We start from the raw sequence: 22,763 nt of genomic DNA, 5'->3' as shown, positions 1-22,763 counted from the left end.
CATAATGTTATTTTTTACGAAACAAGATAATGTTTGGTGATAAATGTAATAGTATATATTATCCCACACACTGGCGGACGTATGATTTTTTTGCTCATTAGTTACTGGACATCATCTATCTGAAAATTCCATACAAAATTTGTTGACAACAGCTAATACACTCAATAACAGGAAATAGGGCAATTACAATATGCAGAAAGACTTGCATTCATTTAGTGCACTTCAGTTCACTCTTCATAATGCTTCACAATGACTTAATCTGAAGCACAGCAACAGAATATTAAGGTAAATGCAGCAGCTATTTTGTGTACAGAAGGATTTTACGAAACCAGCAATTAGATGAATAACCAATTATTTTGTTTTTATTACTATTGCTTCAGAGTAGAAGGCTGGCTAGAACAACAGAAAACACCCTGCACCTCACCAAACAGTGGCATTTTCTGAACCATTGAATGGAACCATCTTGATTCAAATGTCAAATTCAAAGGATGGGATTTTGAACAAAACAGCATGCCCTCATTTTGAACTTATGAACATAAGCCCCTGGTACTTGGCTTGATCTCATTAAACTGACACCCCAGTAGAAAGAATGAAACTTTCGGAAAGCACATGAATCAAATATACCCAAGTAGGCAACAATACACATTGATGCCTTAACTTAAATGCTGACAATGTGCTACAATTAGAGGCCAATTTATTTTAAAATTAACAAAATATACCACACATATTTTCAATTATCCTGTGATCCTGGCACAAGACACTGCCACTGTCATAACTGCCAATTAAGCACATCTAACCCCAACCCGGTAGGCGCAGGAAAATCAAGGATAAATTATCCTCCTATTTTCCATTGCAAACATGGTAGAATGTGAAGAAATAAGCCAATGTACACTCTGTCATGTGATCATGATTACGCTGGACACATACAGCTTAAAACACTACATTTCATACAAGTTTTAGCTATGATGATTGCAATCCTCTCATGCCTCACAGGAATAAAAATCCGTTGGTACCTTTATCGGGCAACACGGTAACACAGTGTTTCACACTGTTGCTTCACAGGCCCAGGGCTCCGGGTTCAATTCCCGACTTGGGTCACATTCTCCCAGTGTCTGCGTGGGTTTTCTCTGGGTGCTACGGTTTCCTCCCACAAGTCCCGAAAGATATGCTTGTTAGGTGAATTGGACATTCTGAATTCTCCTTCAGTGTACCCAAACAGGTGCCGGAGTGTGGCAACTAGGGGATTTTCACAGTAACTTCATTGCAATATTAATGTAAGCCTACCTGTGACACTAATAAAAATTATTATTATTACAGCAGAATTGTGGCACAGTGGTTAGCTGTGTTTAGCCTCGCAGCGCCACGGACCAGGGTTCAATTCCAACATTTGGTGACTGCCTGGAGTTTGCACATTCTCCTCATGTCTGTGGGTTTCCTCTGGGTGTTCCAGTTTCCTCCCACAGCTCCAGGATGTGCACGTTAGGTGGATTGGCCATGCTAATTCCCCTTAGTATCCAGGGATGTACAGGTTAGGTTATAGGGATAGGGCGGAGGGGTGGGCCTAGGCAGGGTGCTCTTTCAAAGGGTCAGTGCAGACTCGATGGGCCGAATGGCCTCTTTCTGCACTGTAGGGATTCTATGGTTCTATTTCAGCAGACAATAGCACAGCGCTGTGCCATTGTTACTAATGCTCCATACAGAAGTGAGCTGTCAGCCACATTACTATCATTAAACAGCTACCAAATGTTCTAGTTTTAGGATCATCTATTCTGCGAGCAAATATACATGAATTAAATACTGCATTTTGAGGGTGTGGCAAAGGATAATTTTTCATCGAGACACTAACTGCCCTTCAAAACACTGAAGAGCAGATCTAGCTCCGGCACTGAAAGGAACCAGCTGCAAGCTCGATACGATTTCGGTAGTAGGGTGTGTCACGTCTTGGAACTCCACCTCACACGGGTGCAGTGTACTGAAGAGAAAGTGACACTGCTCGTCTTGAACAACCATGCAAGGATCTACCATTAACCCATGCCCTTTGGACAAACGGGCATCTATATGTGCCCACGTCAGGTGCTGCACCTCCTGCAAAAATTCACAATCAGAGCGAGATGATATATGTCAATTGAATAGCAAATAATAAACTGTTTTAATCTGCATTTCCCCCGGCGGCACCCGGTAATCTTGCATTATAATTTTAACACCATTAATCTACGAACGGTGGGTCCTGAAGAGAGAAATTATTTGGTTTCATGAACAGCCCCGACTGCACCGCAATGGATTAAAGGTGTTGAGTGAGTGACACTTCCAAACCCGCTCTGCAGTTTCCCCAATTTGGATTTATGACCGTTCTGCCATCATACTCCACTGCCTTCCAAGGGGAGTTTTATTTCCTAATGAAGCATCATCACCATCAACTCGAATGATTTCAAGATAAATCTGCGTTTCTGAAAGACTCACAAAGCGCCTGCTATCTCTCGGTTATAATCGGATCAGCTCAATCCTGTCACTTAGACACTTGGCCAAAACCAGTCTGTGGGGGAGAGTGAATAATCAGACTCTAAATACAAAGACACCACTGCCCTACTAACAACACCCCGACACCCGGTTAATAACAACGCGGCCCTTCCAACTGTACCGGGACGGCCCTACCGCTCTCCGCTTTCCTCCCAAGTGTTATTGAAAACGAGCAGCGACTGATGGCGCTGACGACTGCACGGATTCACACAAGTCCCCGCATGCAGGCCCCGGTGTCCACCCTGTCGCTGTGGTAACAACCAACAGTTCGGCCTCAGCGTCCCATCCGACGCCACACTGTGAATGGCTTCAGACGCTGAGCAGGAGCAACCCCCACCCCCCGCTCCGCCATTGGTTGTCACAGTACCGATTGTTGCTACGGCACAATGGACCGCCCCGCCCTCACACGCACAGAGAGACGCAGATTGTGACGTCAACGCGTTCCCCTCTTCCCCCCCCCCCCCCCCCCCGCCCCGACAGGGCATCGCCTCTGGCCCAACCTCCGACGCCTCTCCTTCCCTCCATGTCCGGGCAACAGGACGTCATTCGCTCCCTCGAGCCGACGCAGCCATTCAATTAGATCGTCCTTGATCTTCTACCTCAACACAATTTTTCTGCACTATCCCCATATTACTTTCTGAAAGTCTTATCCAGTGGCCCAGGAGATTCGTGCCACCTCCACCTCACCCACCTGTGCCAGGGGGCCAACATAGTTGGTGGTTGCGTTTTGTTTCCAATTGCTGCCCTTGTATTAAAATATAGGGGTGTCAACCTGACAGCAAATGTACACGAGGTGCCTTCATCAGAGGCTCAGGATGGACTAAGAAACTACAGAGCAGTGAACACAGCCCAGCTAGAAACTACAGAGAGTCCTGAACACAGCCCAGTCCATCACTCGAACCTGCCTCCCATCTATTGACTGTCTACACCGCCCCCCCCCCCCCCCCCCCGCCTTGGGAAAGCAGGCAGCATAATCAAAGATCCCTCCCACCCAGGTTATTCTTCCATCGGGTAGGAGGTACAAAAGTCTGAGAACACGCACTAACAGATTCAAAAACAGCTTCTTCCCTGCTGTCACCAGCCTCTTGAATAACCCCCTTATGGACAACTGATCTCCCCACGCATCGTCTTCTCTACAGAGTAGCACTACACTTCGTACGCTTCACTCAATGTTTATCTACATTGTGTATTTATCATGTCCTATTTTTTAATGTGTGGAACGATTTGTCTGGACTATGCAGAACAATACTTTTCACTGTACCTCGGTGCACGTGACAATAAACCCAAATCCAAATCCTAAACCAGTTAATTACTTTGGAAGGGGTATGTGATGGATGCATCCTTCTACCTATGAAAGGTGATGTACATGCAGAAATCAAATCCATTTCAGATTGGGTACCTTCATATAGCCTACCTTTGCTGGTGACTGAAGAGTCCAATCCTTGAAAAGCAGGTCCAGCCACAAGTGTCTCACATGAAGGTACCAAGTGCCGTGTGAGTTCGTGTTTTCAGCATTGGCGTCTTGCCAAGGATCTGGTCACCATGGAGGTACAAGCCAACCCACAGTCGGTATCGCCAATTCTCTCTTTTATCAGCTAATGACTCCCAAATACAATAGTTGATATCTAGGACCTTTATGCAATGCTTGCAAGCACCCTCGAAGCAGAGCTTTTGGCATCCCACTGGCCAACTAGCTCTAGCAACCTCACCATACAGAAATTCCTTGAATATGCGATCAGCTTCCATCTTCCGGACATGTCCGAGGCAACGCCTCTGATCAATGCTAACAAACCAGGAAGCTCTTGTCTTTGAGAGGAGGGCTGCTGCATTTGTAATTTTGGCGTGCCAGGATATGTCCCTCATGCCCCTCAGATCGCAAAATGGAAAATGTTGTGCTTCTTTTCTTGATATGCTGTCCATATTTCACAGCCACAAGGTGCTGTGGTCTTATAAACTATCAGCTTGATCCTAAAGGTCAGCTTGATGTTATTCCATGCACGTCTCGTGACTTGGCCAAAGATGATAGCTATACATCCCCTATACATGCATCAAGAACTGCTTCAAGGGACATAGTGTCTTGTCACCGTGGATCTGAGGTAGCAGAATTTGTTAACAATTTCCAGCAGGGCATTGATCAAGGAAGAGATGCAACATCTTGCCTCATGTCCATAGTTTTCTCACTTCTTATTTTCAGGGAGAACAGGTTACAGGCATAGGGGAGACAGTCCATGAGTCTTTGTAGCTGAGTTTCTATTGGGCAACTAGCACAGCATTATCAGCAAAGAGGAGTACTCCGATCAGAATGTGGTCTCTTCCTAGCTTCGCTTTCAGTCTTGATAGATTGTAAAACTTGCTGCCTGACCCAGTGTGCGGTAAACTCCTTCCATATCTGAAGGGAAGGCAAAGATCAGGAGCCTGGAGAAAAAGATGCCAAACTGAGTGCGGGCTAGGGCACAATGCTGTTCCACTCCATTCGCTCTGAAACTGTCTTAAGTGGTTCTGTCAAACTGTACTGTCAAGTATATGTCAAGGAAGCAGTGAATGAGACTGAGGAGCTTTGATGGATAGCCAATGTTCCCCCAAATCTAGTAGGGTTCTGCTCTGCTGACGGTGTTGAATGCCTTAATGTGATTACAAAAGTATGGTAAAGAAGCTTATCCAACTTCTCGTGTAGCTGGCATATGGTGAAGATAATCGTTACAGTAGATCTGCTGGAACATAAATACATTGTGCTTCCAGGTACACTCAGTATGCAATAATATGGAGTTTTTTCAATATAACCTTAGTAAAGGCCTTCCCAGTGTCACTAAGGAGTCAAATGTCCCTATGGTTGTTGCAGTCTCCGTTGTTGCCTTTGTTTTTGAATAGTGCAATGATAATTGCATCACGCACCTTCTGTGGAATGGGCCCTACTTTGCAGCAGAGAAGGAGAAAGTCATAAAGGTGTGGCAATAGATGGGACTCCCTGTGTCCCACAGTAGTTCAGCTGGGATCCTCTTCTTACCAGGATCATTTGACAAATCCGTTCATTAGAAGCCTTCTGAACTTAGTCAGAAGGCATGGAACCGTCATTGCCCAATAGGTGAGGGTTTTTGGAACTGTAGCCACCTAAATTGGCCAACTCCCGATTTAAAATGGCGAACGGCAAAGGCTGATGGGAAAGTCAGCCAACATAGACAGAAACCAGCAGCTGCAGGTTTGCAGTGTATTTACCTCTGCAAAGGCCAGACAACATCGATACCAGCGACCATCAGCATAACAATGTAGCAGCCATCTGCATACTGATGAGCAATCCCCGGGAACAATAAGTAACATTTTGGACACACAAAGCAAAGCCAGACTCCTCGGCGCCAGCAGGAGCCAACACAAAGGAGGTGAATGAGCACCTCAAGACCGCCCATCGATCAGGGAACCGCTCCAGTATTGGAGAAATCGAACCAAGAGATTGGGACAAAGTCTAATCACTTGGGACCAGGTACAGCGTCCGTCCCGAAAGTCGGGAAGCCCCTGGGGACTATAAGAGTTAAGCCCCAAGTTCAAATCGCTCTCTCTTCACCTCTGCATCCTGCCCGGGTCACCCAGCAACACGAACCAACATTGACCGTGACCGGTGCAGTGACCCGGTCACGTAAGTCTTAAGTAAGTCTTAATTCAACGCTCGCTACGAGATAGGCGCTCCTAGCCACCATTCCGTACCAACTTCGAATCCCGCAGACTCAGAACCCGAACGAAAGGCCATTTGTCCCCCAGACCTGGTGGGCCAGTCCGAAGTTAAGTATAGGCCTGTTAGTTATAGAAGTAGCTTAGATGTAGAATTTGTGCATGAGTAGCAATTACTGTGTATAATAAATGTGCTTTGATTTGAATCTTACTAAGCGGTGTATTGGGTTATTGATCATTACTCGGACTTGAACCTCGTGGCGGTATCATAAAGATACCTGGCGACTCGTGAGCAAAGGGAATAAAAGAGAGCAATTGAACCAAGGAGAAAGTTAGCAACATTATTTGGCGACATCTGACGGGACCCGATCTACAAGTGGCATAACCACTCCGGCAGAACCCAGAATTTGAATTAGAGATCCAATTGGGAACAGAAAACCACAAACCTTCAAGCAGTTCTGATCAATACTCATAATTCGGAAGTGTGTGTATGCATGCGTAACTAACAGGGCTATAAGGTAAAACTGATAGATTTTTTGTTGCAACAAAACTGTCGGGAGTTTGTATTTGGGAAAGTAGCGAAAGCCGTACCCCTATTTACAGCACCGCCTTAATACTTATGTCCCAAATTTGAAGAGCAGCATTCGGATAGGAAAGATGGCAATGCAGGCAATGCACCGCCTCATGAACCCAGAGGAATTTGCGGTCGCAGCGACCAGCAGCAGTAGAGTGGGACAATGTCCCATTTGGGAGGAGGAAATCAGGAAATATCTCAAAGGGAAAGTATGGCCCCTTTGGAATGAATTCTGTGACAACGAGGAATCAGGCCCCGGGAGTATAGGACATACTTGGTGGGAGAACCTGAGCGAGATCCACAAAAAGAGCGTAGGGAAAGCTCGCAAGCCGATGGCAATTGTGTCCTGCTTGGCACAATTGCGAGGCACAGAGGAGGCCGTTAGGACACTCCGGAAAGAAGTAGAGGGCATACATCGAATGAGTAAGGTCGATGTAAGCGAGGTAGAAAGAGAGAACTTAGAATTGAGGAGGAAATTGGCAGCAAAAGATGGAGAGGTGGAGGATGCCAAAAGTGCTCACCAGTCTTGTCTGGCGCACTTAAGCAGCTTCCAGTCTCAATATGAAAAGGCCTATCAGGACACGCAACGTGCTGTCCTGGTGCGTGAAGAAACAGAAAAGCAGGTAGAAGCATTGCAGAGACAGTGCAGCGACCTAAAGGCAGCGTTAAGAACACTCCATGCTGCCACCACAGAGCAAAGATAAAGCACGCTAGATCACGCAAAGTGCCGGAAGCAGATTACAGAGTTGCAATCGCTGCTTTCAGTTCACAAAGGCTTCCAGGAAACCTTTGGAGCAAAATTAGATCAGGAAGACGGCCCTGGTTGGGAAGAATTGAATGAAACAGCGCAGAGATATGTTCAGGGAACATGTGCGCAGGGATAGCCACAAAAGAGGAAAGCGCCCCAACCCCCCACAGAGCAGATAGTTCAGGCTCCAATGAACCCAGTCACCACCCACCGCACAGCCACATCGGACGATGCGGAATTTCAATACTCCACCCCCTTAACAGTGACCCAATTACGGGACGCGTGCGAGAAAATCACACCGTTCCTCCCCACCTCAGAACCCCACCATTTCTTTGCCACAGTAAAGCATCAGGCGACCATGCACGGCCTGGATGAGCGAGAGCATGTAAAGTTCACAGTTTTAATTTTAGACCTTCAGTTGCAGCAGCCCTTCCCGACCCACAGAATGTAGGAGGAGGCACCCTTGCAGAGATGCATACCGCGATCCTGGATGCGATCGTGTATATCCGGGGTGACCCCGTAGATGGCCTCAACAAATGCAGGCAAAAGAAAACCAAGCACCCCACAGCGTTTGCTGGATGCCTGTGGATTCACTTTGCAGCAGTCTTTGGAGACTTAGACCGCGCCCATTTGTCCCCAGACAACATGACCAAATCTTATCTCCCATGCCACAGAAACAGGACAAAAAGCTTGCGCAAATTATGATCCCTCAGAGGAGGCTCATAATGAAAAATGGGTAGTAAAAAGATTGGCCCGCGCCTGGGAGCAGTCTGTACAAAGCAAACCCGTAGTTAAAAATCCCGAAGAAAAGCAGGCCGACGCAGATATACAGGCAGTTACAACACACCAGAACCCCGCATGGGTAAATGAAGGAAAGAACTGCCCCCCACAGAAACCACCGGAATGTTACAATTGCGGACAATTAGGACATTACGCACGAGAATGTCAAGCCCCCCTGAAACAGCAACGGAATCAGCCCAGAAATGCCCCCCAAACCAGCAAAGACACCAACAGCCCCAACCCCCCACCCAAGGAACCATACCCAAGGGAACAATGCACCAGAGAGCCTGCTCCACCTTATGTGCCCCAGGGGTCATGTTACAACTGTGAGCAGCCAGGACACTTCGCCCGAGATTGCAGGAGACCCCCACCAGCTAGACTAGCCCCCAGATATGAAATAGAACACCACCCACAGCAGCTACAAGGTCCCAGCTGCCCCATGCAAACTGTGAGCGCTTACCCACCACTTCACATGGCAGCGTTACCTCAGCAAGGCCACTTCATTTTTGTTTCACTCCTCCTTCATTTCTTCTTTGGTCACGCTGCACTCCCTCCATATGCTAGTTACACCCCAGTCCAAATGTGATTTACGATGTTCTGTATTCTGATGGAACCTGCAGCATGTTTTATGTTGTTTGTAAGTTTGTTAAATGTTGTTTGTCAGACAGGACAAACATTTTTCCACGGCCCCACGCCCATTCGGCCGAAACCTCTGAGAACATGTCCACACGCTCATCAGCAGAAACCTCTGAGGACTTGCCCACAGAGACTTGTTAAGGTCCCAGACGCCAGTTCAGCGGAACTCGTCTGTCGACAGATACCACACGCCCGTTCGTAACTGCCCTTCTGGTTCGAAGGTAGAACCACTACGGCAGCCCCCCACGATGACTACATTTCTTGCCCGTTCTTGTCGGTTGCTCAGGCAGTGGAGAAACGGCTTGGGACCCGCCCTGCCTGGGAACCCCCCTCTGGTCAACTACGCTCGGGTAGGGGAGACACGGCATTGGTAGCCGTCCTACCCGGGGACTCCATCCAACTCTTACCGGTCACGGCCCATACGCACCTCATTTTGGAAATTTTAGTTCAAAAAGTTTTGGTTTGTTTCAGGTAACCCTGAGGTTGCTAACCACATGCTATTTACATCCTGAAACATTTGGATGGTAAACCGCACAGTCTGCAAGACGGCTCGCACTGGTTCATTATTTGAAAGTGTGTCTTGACCTAAAGTTCGGTTTTTGGGGGAAAAAAATGAGGGAGTCACACATAGTGACCAATTATAAAGGGAGTAATTGGCACTAAAGGACAGACAGGCTATCATACGAGATGTTAAACCATGATAGTTACAAACACTATGCTTGATTCCACAGAACTCCAGAAGCTCCAGGACCGGAGAAGAGAAGAGAAGAGAAGAGAAGTGAAAGAAGACGCACCATGAGGACATCCTCCAGATTGTACATCATGATAATGGACATTTGGTTGCGCGTGAACGCGAACCCCATGACTTCAAGCCCCCCAGCCATTAATGATTCACTTCCCCACAGTACCCAGAGCCCAGTCACCAGCGACACCGCACCATCTTGGTGTGACAGGTTTATAACCTGGTATTCCCTGTCCTACGTTATAGAAACCTTGTTGGTATTGGCGATACTCTGCTGCATTGTGCAGACTATGCGCCTAAGAAAATGGAGAAGGAGAGCCTACCGCGCTCGCACCCCGGTATATAGGATCAGATCCACTATTTTCGGATACGACCAGACCCCTGACCCCCGCGATCTATAATAAAGAGAATTCATTTGCGGTTTTATTGTAAATAAAGAAATGTTCAGATGTTCATGAGCAATTGTACGATCCTGAACTTGACTGCCAAGCCAGGAAAAATGTGTATAAACTGCTATGATTTTGTTTGTATGGTTGAGGAAGTTAGAGTGATGAAATGTTTAAGTGAGTGTAGTGTATTAAGAATAGTTAGAGGTTCCCATTTTAAAAATTTTTTGTAATGCATGTCCCTGTTTGAAATAGCGCCCCTTAGAATTGTCAGTTAAAATTTTTATTGCATAGTTATCGTCAGTGTAGAGGCCATGAAAGAAGTGCTCCCCAGGTCAGGGAATGGAAAGCAATGTAGTTATGTGATCCTTCACGCTTCGCGTTAGAATCACAAGGAGGGCGTGTAGCCACCTAAATTGGCCAACTCCCGATTTAAAATGGCGAACGGCAAAGGCTGATGGGAAAATCAGCCAACATAGACAGAAACCAGCAGCTGCAGGTTTGCTGTGTATTTACCTCAGCAAAGGCCAGGCAACATCGATACCAGCGACCATCAGCATAACAATGTAGCAGCCATCTGCATACTGATGAGCAATCCCCGGGAACAATAAGTAACATTTTGGACACACAAAGCAAAGCCAGACTCCTCGGCGCCAGCAGGAGCCAACACAAAGGAGGTGAACGAGCACCTCAAGTCTGCCCATCGATCAGGGAACCGCTCCAGTATTGGAGAAATCGTACCAAGCGATTGGGACAAAGTCCAATCACTTGGGACCAGGTACAGGGTCCGCCTCAAAAGGCAGGAAGCCCCTGGGGACTATTAGAGTTAAGCCCCAAGTTCAAATCGCCCTCTCTTCAGCTCTCTTCCCCTCTGCGTCCTGCCCGGGTCACCCAGCAACACGAACCAACATTGACCATGGCCGGTGCAGTGACCCCCGACAAAGTAAATCTGAATTCAACGCTCGCTACGAGATAGGCATTCCTAGCTACCATTCCGTACCAACTTCGAATCCCGCAGACTCAGAACCCGAACGAAAGGCCATTTGTTCCCCTGACCTGGTGGGCCAGTCCGGAGTTAAGTATAGGCCTGTTAGTTATAGAAGTAGCTTAGATGTAGAATTTATGCATGAGTAGCGATTACTGTGTATAATAAATGTGCTTTGATTTGAATCTTACTAAGCGGTGTATTGGGTTATTGATCATTACTCAGACTTGAACCTCGTGGCGGTATCATAAAGATACCTGGCGACTCGAGAGCAAAGGTAATAAAACAGAGCAATTGAACCAAGGAGAAAGTTAGCAACAGAACTCAGCCCTTGTTTAGATTGAAAGCTGTTTAGAATTGACCAACATTTGGCTGACATCTAGTTTGTAGGCTTTGGAGATGATGTGGAAATTTACAGGAAAATCTGGTGCCCAGCGAGTTTATTAGGGAAAGTAAAAGGAATCGGGGAATATCATCCATGTTGGTTGTCAAGAGAGCCGAGCAATTTGCACATAGGTATAATGACCAGCTGGCTATGTCATGAAAGTTTTCGTCAATTTGGTTACTGGCTATGATTAACGAAGATGTGGAGGAACAGTTTTGCAGAGGACAAGTAACCATGTGGAGGGGCGGGGAAGAGGCAGAAATAGAAAACTTGCATTCAGTCATGGCTCAGTTGGTAGCACTCTTGCATCTGAGTCAGAAGATTGTGTGTTGTGAGACAGTGCTGCACTGTCAAAGGTTCTGTCCTTTGTAATAGTAATCTTTATTAGTGTCAGAAGTATGCTTACATTAACACTGCAATGAAGTTACTGTGAAAAGATGTTAAGCCAAGTCCTCATTTGTCTTCTGGAATAGATATGAAAGATCCCATGGAACTATTTCGAAGAGCATTAGAGTTTTCCTCTGGCCAACATGTATCACTCAATCAACATCGCAAAAACAGATTATTTGTCCATTAGAACATTTGTGACTAACTAAATTTAAAAAAAATATTACCTTCCATTTAAATCAAAGTTCTGACAATAGGCTTCAGGTTTTCTGCACTTGTGCCATCCATAGAATGGCCGCACATGCATAATTGGTACAACTTCTAATTTCCAAGTCGGCAAATGAGTCGGGTTCTTTTCAGATTGAGAGCCAGTCCTGCACCTGTGCTGAAGGAAACAAGAGGAAGAAAGTGAAGCATGCAAACACAAGGTCTAATATCCTGGAAGAAGAATGCCATTCTGGAGAATGCATGCAAAGGAATGGGAAGAGGACAAGGAGCAGGTCGCAAAACAAAGAAAAAGATCCCAAACATGGGAATAGGATGGAAAGAAGTCCCCAGAAGACAGTAAACTAAAGGGACAAGGACAGGAACCTGACACAAGTCCTGTTAAGTGATGTTAAATCTAAATAACAGAGGAAAAGACTCAAAGTTAAAGAGGCAGAGCTGCAAGGGACAGACTGAAAGCAAAGTAGGTTTGAGAGATGAGCTGAGGTCACAGCCAAAGGTTGTGACTCCTTACTATGGGAGTAGTGGTGTTCTGTTGGGCATCACCGAATATCTGAGATTGTGTGTGCAAATGCAGCTTAAATATATCGAGAGATCCAAGAGAAAGGAACATGGGAAGGAAAGATTGAAACACTGGCATGGATCCTTGCTGATGACATCCAAGTGAAAGTGTTGTTTGGGAGAGAATCCCAAGGGGAGTTCTTTGAGTGTGAAGATTGGAAGCCCTCGCGAGAGAGAGAGAGAATTTCAGTGAGACCGTTTGACTCATGGTGTGACAAGCACCTGGGGAGTTGATGAGAAATTCATAGAATCTGTTTTGGTGACATCTGTTACTTGGCTTTAGAGTACGGTGCATCAGATCACAGTTCACCTATTAATTTGAATGTCAGCATGAATATTGGAGCATAAGATAGATTTTTTAACTTGTATTATCTTTATGCATTTGTATGCATCTGTAATTGGGGTGAAGGAATGTTGTGATTTGACTCATTTTCAGGTGACTATATTGAAACCTTGTCAACCTTTTTGTCCAGTGTAATATAGTTCATCTTTCTTGTTTAATAACTATTTTATTCTCTTGTTCAAAGTTCATCGCAGACTAATTAAATCTGTTCAGTAACTACCCTCTGCAGTTTCTAACAGAAAAGTTGGGTTCCATCAAGCCAGGTTCCACTCTGGGATCTGACATGTCAGGTTGTAACATCAGCTGGGATCGTAGAACATTGCTGTTTGTGGGAGTTTTCTATGTGCAAATTAGATGCTACTTTTACTATCACAATAGTGACTGCACTTTAAAAGCATCTCATCAGTTGTGATGTCTTTTCTATTGAAGTAAATGGAAACAACAGGGAAGAAGCAGCAGGATCCCAGATGAGACAGATCAGTGGGTATAAATTTTAACGGAACAGAAAGAGACCATTCTAATTCTCTGTGGAACGATTCCCATTCCCCCACTCGATCCCTGTAGCCCTGCCGGATTATTTCCCTCAAGTGCCCATCTAAAGTTTGTTTTGAAATCATTGGTCGTTTCCACTTCCACCACCCTGCAATAAGTCTTACAACACCAGGTTAAAGTCCAACAGGTTTGTTTCAAATCACTAACTTTCACTGCTCCTTCCTCAGGTGAATGACGAGGTAGGTTCCAGAAACATATAGAAAGACAAAGTCAAAGATGCAGGACGATACTTTGAATGCAGGTAATTAAGTCTTTACAGATCCAGAGAGAGGGGTAATCCCAGGTTAAAGAGGTGTGAATTGTCTCAAGCCAGGACAGTTGGGAGGATCTCGCAAGCCCAGGCCAGATGGTCGTGGGTGAATGTAATGCGACATGAATCAAAGGTCCCGGTTGAGATTGGATTCATGTCGCATTACATTCACCCACCACCATCTGGCCTGGGCTTGCGAGATCCTCCCAATTGTCCTGGCTTGAGACAATTCACAACTCTTTAATTACCTGCAAATGCTCATATTCAAAGTATCGTATTGCATCTTTGACTTTGTTGGACTTTAACCTGCTGTTGTAAGACTTCTTACTGTTGTCATGTGAGAGTACCTTTAAGACATGGATCTTTAAGCAATGTACCCTTAAGAAAACAGTGATGTCAGAGAGTGGGTGGAGCTAAGGTTAGGTCAGCCATTTTGCAGTTTAGTTTTGCAGTTCGAAAAGAGCTTGGGAGTGTCTGTGTTTGCAGTGAGCTGGATCTGCCATGAAAGACTATCTCTGGATCATTTGGGTGATTTAAACTCATAATAGTAAAGCCTTTAACCTGATGTGATTCTGTTTAAAGGTGTTAAGTCTCTTGGAAGTTTGAAGGAACATTTTGGGGAATGATTTGCTGTTGCAATATTTTCTGAGTTATCTTTGAAGTAAGGGGTGTTAAGAGATCCAATGTTTATTTAAGATGTTAAGTTGAGTTCATGGAATAAACGTTGTTTTGTGTTTAAAAACCCACCTGTCCATAATTGCAATCCCACACCTAGGGAACAAGCCGTGTGCTATGAAAAGCAACAAATACATTAAAGGGAGAGGTTGGTTGAACTTCATGATACATTTTGGGGTTCTGAAAACACCTCGCCCATAACAATTGGGGGCTCGAGGGGGATAAAAATCTACCTATTGGATTGGATTTTGTGAACTTAAAGACAGTGAAGGATTTTTGCTTGCCCGGTGTGGTATTTTAGTTTAAGTGGGGAGAGTGTTGTGAAAAATGGCTCTTTCAGAGGCTCAGACGTTTTTGGGGATGGAGAATGTCACACATAGTACTTTACGGACAGAAACGAAAAGCAGACTGTTAGATTTGGCAAGAACATTGCAATTAACATTACCTGACAAATTGCGAAAAGATTAGGTAATTATGGCAGAGGGTTAAGCATTTAAAGTTGCCTGAGATAGAGTTTGACTCATTGGAAATGGGAAAAATTCAGTTGCAAATTAAACAAATGGAACATGAGAAAGAATTAAAGCGGCTTGAATACGAGAGTGAGAGAGAGGAAAGAGAAAGAGAAAGAGAGAGAGAGGAAAAAGAAAGAGAGAGAGAGGAAAAAGAAAAGGAGAGAAAAGAAAGGAGAAAAGAAAGAATAGACCGAGCAGAACAAAAAGAAAAAGAAAGGGAGATACAGATCAGGGAAAAAGATAAAGAGAGGGAGTTTGAACTTCAGAAAAGGGCCATGAAACATGACAATCAGTTAAAATTGGCAGACTTAAAGGGAAACGTATAGTTGGATGATAGTGATGAGGATAGTGAGAAAGAGCGTCATAGTCGAAGGCTTGGTTGGAATCTATTTTAATATGTCCAAGCATTGCCAAGGTTTGACGAGAAGGAAGTGGAAGCCTTTTTCATTTCATTTGAGAAGGTAGCTAAACAAATGAAATGGCCACAGGACATGTGGGTGTTACTGATTCAAACAAAGCTGGTCGGTAGAGCTAGTGAAGTGTTTGCATCACTACCGGAGGAGGTATCTGGAACATATGAGGAGGTGAAGAAATCCATCTTAAGTGCATATGAGCTAGTGCCTGAAGCTTACAAACAAAGGTTTAGAAATTTAACGAAAGAATTTGGTCAAACATACATGGAGTTTGAAAGGCTCAAACAGAGTAATTTTGATAGGTGGATAAGGGCTTTGAAAATAGACAAAACGTCTGTAGCTCTCAGAGAATTATACTTTTGGAGGAGTTTAAAAATTCAATTCCTGATGTAGTGAGAACTCATGTGGAAGAACAGAGGGTTAAAACTGCAAGATTAGCAGTGAAAATGGCAGATGATTATGATTTGTTCATAAATCAAAGATTGGTTTCCGACATCAGTTTCAGCCGGTGAGGGATAGAAACTGGGGACATGAGAAATACTCAAGTGGTAAAGGTAAAGATGATCTGATGGGAGATAATAAGGAGAGTGTACCTCAGATTTAAAAAGAAATCCAGGAGGGTGGAAAATAAATGAAAAGTTTCAGATGTTTTCACTGTAATAAACTAGGCCATGTAAAGTCACAGTGTTGGTGGTTGAAGAAAAGCATTGGGAAGGCTGATGTGGTAAAACAGGATAAGACAGTGGGGGTTGTTAGAGTGGTAAAGGAAAGCCCAAGGGAAGCGAAGGAGGTGCAAACGATTGTACAGCCTGTTCAAGAAGTAATTGTTAAGAAGGCGCCAGATGTCTTTAACGAATTTACTTGTGTGGGTAAAGTCTACTCATGTGTATCAGGAGGAGCAGGTAAAGAAGTCACAATTTTAAGATATACAGGGGTCAGTCAATCTTCAACGGTAAGAGATGAGGAATTATGTAGTTTGGGAAGAATGTTGCCAGAAAAGGTGGTGATATGTGGAATTCAGGGTGAGAGTAGCGTTCCATTATATAAGGTAAGGTTGGAAAGTCCAATGAAGAGTGGTGAAGTTGTAGTAGGAGTAATAGAGAAACTATCTTGTCCAGGAATACAATTTAGCTTGGGTAATGATATAGCTGGATCGCAGGTGGGAGTGATGCCTACTGTGGTTGATAAGCCCGTGGAAAATCAGACAACTGAAGGGTTGAAGGACGAATATCCTGGGATTTTTCCGGATTGTGTAGTAACAAGGTCGCAAAGTCACAGGTTAAGACGAGGAGAAATCAAAGAGTGAAGATGAAGTTGAAGTGCAATTATCAGAAACGATTTTTGATCAGATGGTTGAAAAAGAACAAGAACAGGTGGAGGATGAGGCGGATATTTTTAGTTCAGGAAAATTGATGGAGTTACAACAGAAGGTTGTAGAAATAAAACGGATATATCAGAAAGCATATACGGAAGAGGAATCTGAGAGTATACCAGAGTGTTATTACCGTAAAAATGATGTCTTGATGAGAAAATGGAGACCTGTACATATGCAGGTTGATGAGATGTGGGCAGAAGTTCCTCAAGTAGTATTGCTGGTAGGGTATAGAATGGAGGTGTTGCGTGTTGCACATGAGGTACCAGTGGGAGGTCATTTGGGAATAAGGAAAACTCAAGCTAAAATCCAGAAACATTTTTATTGGCCTGGACTACATAAAGATGTAGTTAAATTTTGTCAATCATGTCACACATGTCAAGTGATAGGGAAACCACAAGCAGTGATAAAACCAGCTCCCTTAATACCTATTCCAGCATTTGAGGAACCTTTCACAAGGGTCCTAATCGATTGTGTAGGACTGCTTCCTAAAACAAAAAGTGGGAATCAATATCTTTTGACTGTAATGGATGTGTCTACTAGGTTTCCAGAGGCCATTCCAGTACGTAATATTACGGCTAAAAGGATTGTGGAGGAGTTACTTAAATTCTTTACTAGATATGGACTACACACAGAAATTCAATCGGATCAAGGAACAAATTTTACTTCAAAGTTATTCAAAGAAGTTATGGATAGCTTAGGAATAAAACAATTTAAATCTACTGCGTACCATCCAGAATCGCAGGGAGTGTTAGAAAAGTGGCATCAGACATTAAAGACGATGTTGAGGGTGTATTGTCAAGATTATCCAGAGGATTGGGATAAAGGAATCCCATTCGTATTGTTTGCAATTAGGGATGCACCTAATGAGTCTACCAAATTTAGTCCTTTTGAACTAATTTTTGGTCATGAGGTAAGAGGACCACTTAAATTGATTAAGGAAAAATTGGTGGGTGAGAAATCGGAAATTACACGATTGGATTACATGTCAAATTTTAGGGAACGATTAAATAGAGCAGGTGAATTGGCTAGACAACATTTGAAAGTTGCACAAAATATGATGAAACAGGTAGCGGACAAGAAATCCAAAGCTCGGAGTTTTGCCAGTGGGGATAAAGTTTTAGTGTTGTTACCAGTGGTAAGGGAACCTTTAAAAGCTAGGTTTTGAGGACCATATCAGATTGAAAGGAAATTAAGTGAGGTGAATTATGTGGTAAAAACACCAGAGAGAAGGAAGACTCGCCGAGTGTGTCATGTGAATATGCTTAAAAGGTACCTTGAAAGGGAAGGAGAGAAAAAGGAGGTTTTAATGATTCTAACTCAAAGTGACAAACCAAATCCAGATGACTGTGAATTTGACATACCTCAAATTAAATTGGAAAATGAGGATGTTCTTAAAAATTGTGATGAATTGATAAGTTACCTTCCAGAGGAAAAACAAACTGACCTGAAAGAGTTATTGATATCACATGGGCAAGTTTGTAGAGATAAAGTGGGAAGTACTAAAATGGTTATACATGATGTAGATGTGGGAAATGCTGTTCCTATCAAACAACATCCATATAGACTTAATCCTTTAAAATTGGCACAGGTTAACAGAGAGATTGAGAGTATGCTGAAGAATGGCATAATTGAAGTGGGTTGCAGCCAATGGAGCTCACCCATAGTGATGTACCTAAACCAGACGGTACCCAACGGTTGTGTGTGGACTATCGAAAGGTGAATGCAGTTACAAGAACAGACTCTTATCCTATCCCACGTTTGAAGGATTTCATTGAGAAAGTGGGACAATCTGCTTTTATTTCCAACTTCCAGACATGATAGAGCATTTAAAACATCGTATGGAGTTCTTCGATCGACTTCAGGAGGTTGGTGATGAATCTAGCCGAAACTAAATTTGGAGACGCCCGAATCACTTTCCTTGCGGAGTTTCCGATACCCTCAAGACAAAGGGAAATAATGCGATTTCTTAGCATGAGTGGATTTGATCAAACATTTGTGCAAAAGTTTTGTGGCGTGATTGCTCCACTGATGGACTTGCTAAAGAAACCTGAAAAATTTCAATGGACAGCTGACTTTCAACAGGCATTTGACTACCTGAAAGCTGTCATCACCAATGCTCCTGTATTGGAGAATTGCAAGGGACTCTGTGGTCAGATTGAACTAAAGTATCTGATTCTAAAGAGAAATGCCGAGGAGTAGAGGAATGGATGGATTGTGCCGAGACTTTGTTCAAAGAGACTGTCAATCAAGAAGGATTTCGGTTGGAGGAAGAAGAACAAAGAAAAATGGACTATATTATGATACCTGTTTGCATGTGTTTTTTTTTTAAAAACCGAAAAGGTATATTTGCTGTGTACATTTCCTAGTGGATGGTGCAAAAGTGAAAAATGAAACCTCTTGAAGTTGATGGTTTATTTTTTTTTCTTGTGGGGAGGCGTCATGTGAGAGTACCTTTAAGACATGGTTGTTTAAGCAATGTACCTTTAAGAATGATGTGGAGATGCCGGCGTTAGACTGGGGTGAACACAGTACGAAGTCTTACAACACCAGGTTAAAGTCCAACAGGTTTGTTTCGATGTCACTAGCTTTCGGAGCGCTGCTCCTTCCTCAGGTCTATATATATGTTTCTGGAACATACCTCTTCATTCACCTGAGGAAGGAGCAGCGCTCCGAAAGCTAGTGACATCGAAACAAACCTGTTGGACTTTAACCTGGTGTTGTAAGACTTCGTACTGTACCTTTAAGAAAACAGTGATGTCAGAGAGTGGGTGGAGCTGAGGTTAGGTCAGCCATTTTGCTGTTTAGTTTTGCAGTTTGAAAAGAGCTTGGGAGTGTCTGTGTTTGCAGTGAGCTGGATCTGCCATGAAAGACTATCTCTGGATCATTTGGATGATTTAAACTCATAATAGTAAAGCCTTTAACCTGACGTGATTCTGTTTAAAGGTGTTAAGTCTCTTGGAAGTTTGAAGGAACATTTTGAGGAATGATTTACTGTTGCAATATTTTCTGAGTTATCTTTGAAGTAAGGGGTGTTAAGAGATCCAATGTTTATTTAAGATGTTAAGTTGAGTTCATGGAATAAACATTGTTTTGAGTTTAAAAACCCACGTGTCCATAATTGTAATCCCACACCTAGGGAACAAGCCATGTGCTAGGAAAAGCAACAAATACATTAAAGGGAGAGGTTGGTTGAACTCCATGATACATTTTGGGGTTCTGAAAATGCCTCGCCCATAACACTGTGCTCACCCCAGTCCAACGCCGGCATCTCCACATCATGACCACCCTGCAAGGCAGTCAGTTCCAGGTCATTATCACTCACTGTGCAAAAATGTTCGTCGTCATGTCCCTTGGCATTTATTGCCCCAAACCTTAAATCTGTGTCTCCTAGTGTTTGTATCATCAGCTAATGGGAACAGCTTTACTTTGTGTACCTTATCCAAACCTGTCATAATCTTGTTCACCTCTTTCAAACCTTCCCTCAACCTGCTTTACTCAACAGAGAACAATCACAGCTTCTCTGACCTAATCTTGTGGCTAAAATCCCTCATCCCTGGAATCGTTCTGATAAGTTTCTTCTGCACTCTCTCAAGAACCCTCACATTTTATCCAAATTGTGGTGACCAGAAGTGGGCACAATGAGCTAGTATTGGCCAAAAAGAGCTTTATAAAAGTTCAGCATAACCTTGCAAATTTTGTACCCATTATCTCAGTTTATGAAGCTTAAGATCTTGCATGCTTTGCTAACTCTCAATATATCATGCTATTATCAGACATTGGTGCACATGAACACCAAGATCCCCCTGTCCTTACACACTTTTTAGGACTGTGCTATGAAGTCTACATTGCCTCTCTCTATTCCTTCTTCCAAAACGCATCACCTTACAACTTCATCCAGTTGCCTGCCCGTTCTGCTAGTCTAACTGACCTGTTGCAGTTAGTTTTTATTGCAGAATGATTACAGTACAGAAGGAGACCATTCAGCCAGTTGTGGCTGTGCCGATTCTCTGTGAGAACAATTCACCCAGTGCTACTGTTATGGGCCAGGGCTTAGAAACTCCAAAGTTTATTAGGAAGTTCACCTGACCTATAATTTTAATGTTGAATTTGACTAGGATACGCAAAAGAGCCTTCACTTCAGGAGTCATTCATCAGACTTCCTAGTTTTATCAAAACAAAGTTTATTATAAGAATGTAGTTAACATATACAAAATACAGAAAGAATTTGCCATCAATTACAAACATAAAGAAAGCACAACAGCTACAGCAATCTATGTACCCCCCTTAGTAGCTGTTCCAATTCAATATAAAATCCAATAAACCAAAACACCTTTCAACAGTGGCCCAGCACACTGTAATCTCACTTGAATGGGACTGGTCTTTTCCCTGAGATTCTGATCCAGTTCCAACCAGCAGATGCAAAACTCCTTCTGGAAAGCAACTCTGTCTTTAAAGTTACCAGGGCAGTTTGCCACACCCAATGTGCTTGCAGTTCACTGGAACAGCTTTAAAATGAAAACAGGGAAACACTGCTTCTCTTTGCAGTCCAAAGCAACAAACAAAAACTGAAACCCAAACACTAAACCCCCTCTCACCTGAGAGCCACAGCCCAGCTCCACCCACAAATGACATCACTGAAGCCGTGCTGCAAGTCAAGTGGTAAGACAAAACCTTTCTTAAGGGGACACTCACATGACACCTCCCCCCCCAAGAAAAAACATAAACCATCAACTTCAAAGATGGTTTCATTTTTCAAACCTTTTCACTTGCCCATTACTAATACTTGACAATAAACATTCATACATTTTATAAAATCAAAACAGGGAAACATTTACAGTAATATAGTCCATTTCAGTTCTTTGTCTTCCACCATCAAATCTTTTTCTTTTTATCACATTCGTGACAAAGCATCGGCTATCACATAGCTATCACTTGGTTCTTCACTTTGAGTCATAATCACTAAAACCTCCTCCATTTGCTCTACTTCCCTTTTAAAATACCTTTTAAGCATATTCACATGACACACTCGGTGAGTTTTCCTTCTATCTGGCGTTCTTACAAAATAATTCACCTCCCTCAATTTCCTTTCAATCTGATATGGTCCACAAAACCTTGCTTTTAAAAGGTTCACCCAGCACTGGTAACAATACTAAAACTTTATCTCCACTGGCAAAACTACGAACATTTGCTTTCTTGTCCGCTTCTTGTTTCATCACATGCTGTGCAACTTTTAGGTGTTGTCTAGCCAATTCACTTGCTCTATTTCACTGTTCCCTAAAATTTGACACGTAATCCAGTAATGTAGTTTCAGAATGCTCACTCACCAATTTTTCCTTAATCAATTTAAGTGGTCCTCATGACCAAAAATCAGTTCAAAGGGTCTGAATTTAGGTACAAACCTAATTGCAAACAGTACAAATGGAATTCCTTTATCCCAATCCTGACAATAAGCCCTCAACATTGTCTTTAACGTTTGGTGCCACCATTCTAACGCTCCTTGTGATTCTAGATTGTACACAGTTGATTTAAATTGTTTTATTCGGAAGATATCCAAAACCTCCTTGAATAACTTCAAGGTAAAATTAGATCTTTGATCCGATTGTACTTCTGTGGGTAGTCCATATCTGGTAAAAAAATTAAGTAACTCCTTCACAATCTTTATAGCTATAATATTGTGTAATGGAATGGCCTCTGGAAACCTAGTAGACACATCCATTATAGTCAAAAGATATTGATTCCCACTTTTCATTTTAGGAAGCGGTCCTACGCAATCAAATAAGACCCTTGTAAAAGGTTCCTCAAATGCTGGAATGGTTATTAAGGGCACTGGTTTTATCACCGCTTGAGGTTTCCCTATCAATTGTAATGTGTGACGTGATTGACAAAATTTAATACACCTTTATGTAGTCCAGGCCAATAAAAATGTTTTTGTATTTTAGCTTGAGTTTTCCTTACTCCCAAATGACCTCCTACTGGTACCTCATGTGCTACTCACAACACCTCCTTTCTATACCTTACCGGTAATAATTCTGCCCATTTTTGATCGGCCTGAATATG

At 43.3% G+C, this 22,763-nt stretch overlaps 1 protein-coding gene across 3 annotated transcripts in view; it reads right to left on the bottom strand.

The window, feature by feature from the left end:
* Nucleotides 1-2,826, bottom strand: part of LOC140409077 (probable E3 ubiquitin-protein ligase HERC1) — a 701,933-nt gene extending 699,107 nt beyond the window's left edge. For 2 of the 3 annotated variants that reach the window (XM_072497164.1, XM_072497166.1), the window contains exon 1: nt 2,653-2,826. The gene's annotated coding sequence lies outside the window, so the exon portion shown is untranslated. Of the gene's footprint in view, nt 1-2,638 lie in introns of all 3 variants that reach the window. The other variant, XM_072497165.1, reaches the window with a different exon arrangement.
* Nucleotides 2,827-22,763: the final 19,937 nt, after the last annotated feature.

This window comes from Scyliorhinus torazame, chromosome 3 (genome assembly GCF_047496885.1).
Source record: "Scyliorhinus torazame isolate Kashiwa2021f chromosome 3, sScyTor2.1, whole genome shotgun sequence".
Lineage (NCBI taxonomy): Eukaryota > Metazoa > Chordata > Chondrichthyes > Carcharhiniformes > Scyliorhinidae > Scyliorhinus > Scyliorhinus torazame.
Note: the sequence above shows the minus strand (reverse complement) of the source record. Positions and strands in the feature narration are given on the sequence as shown.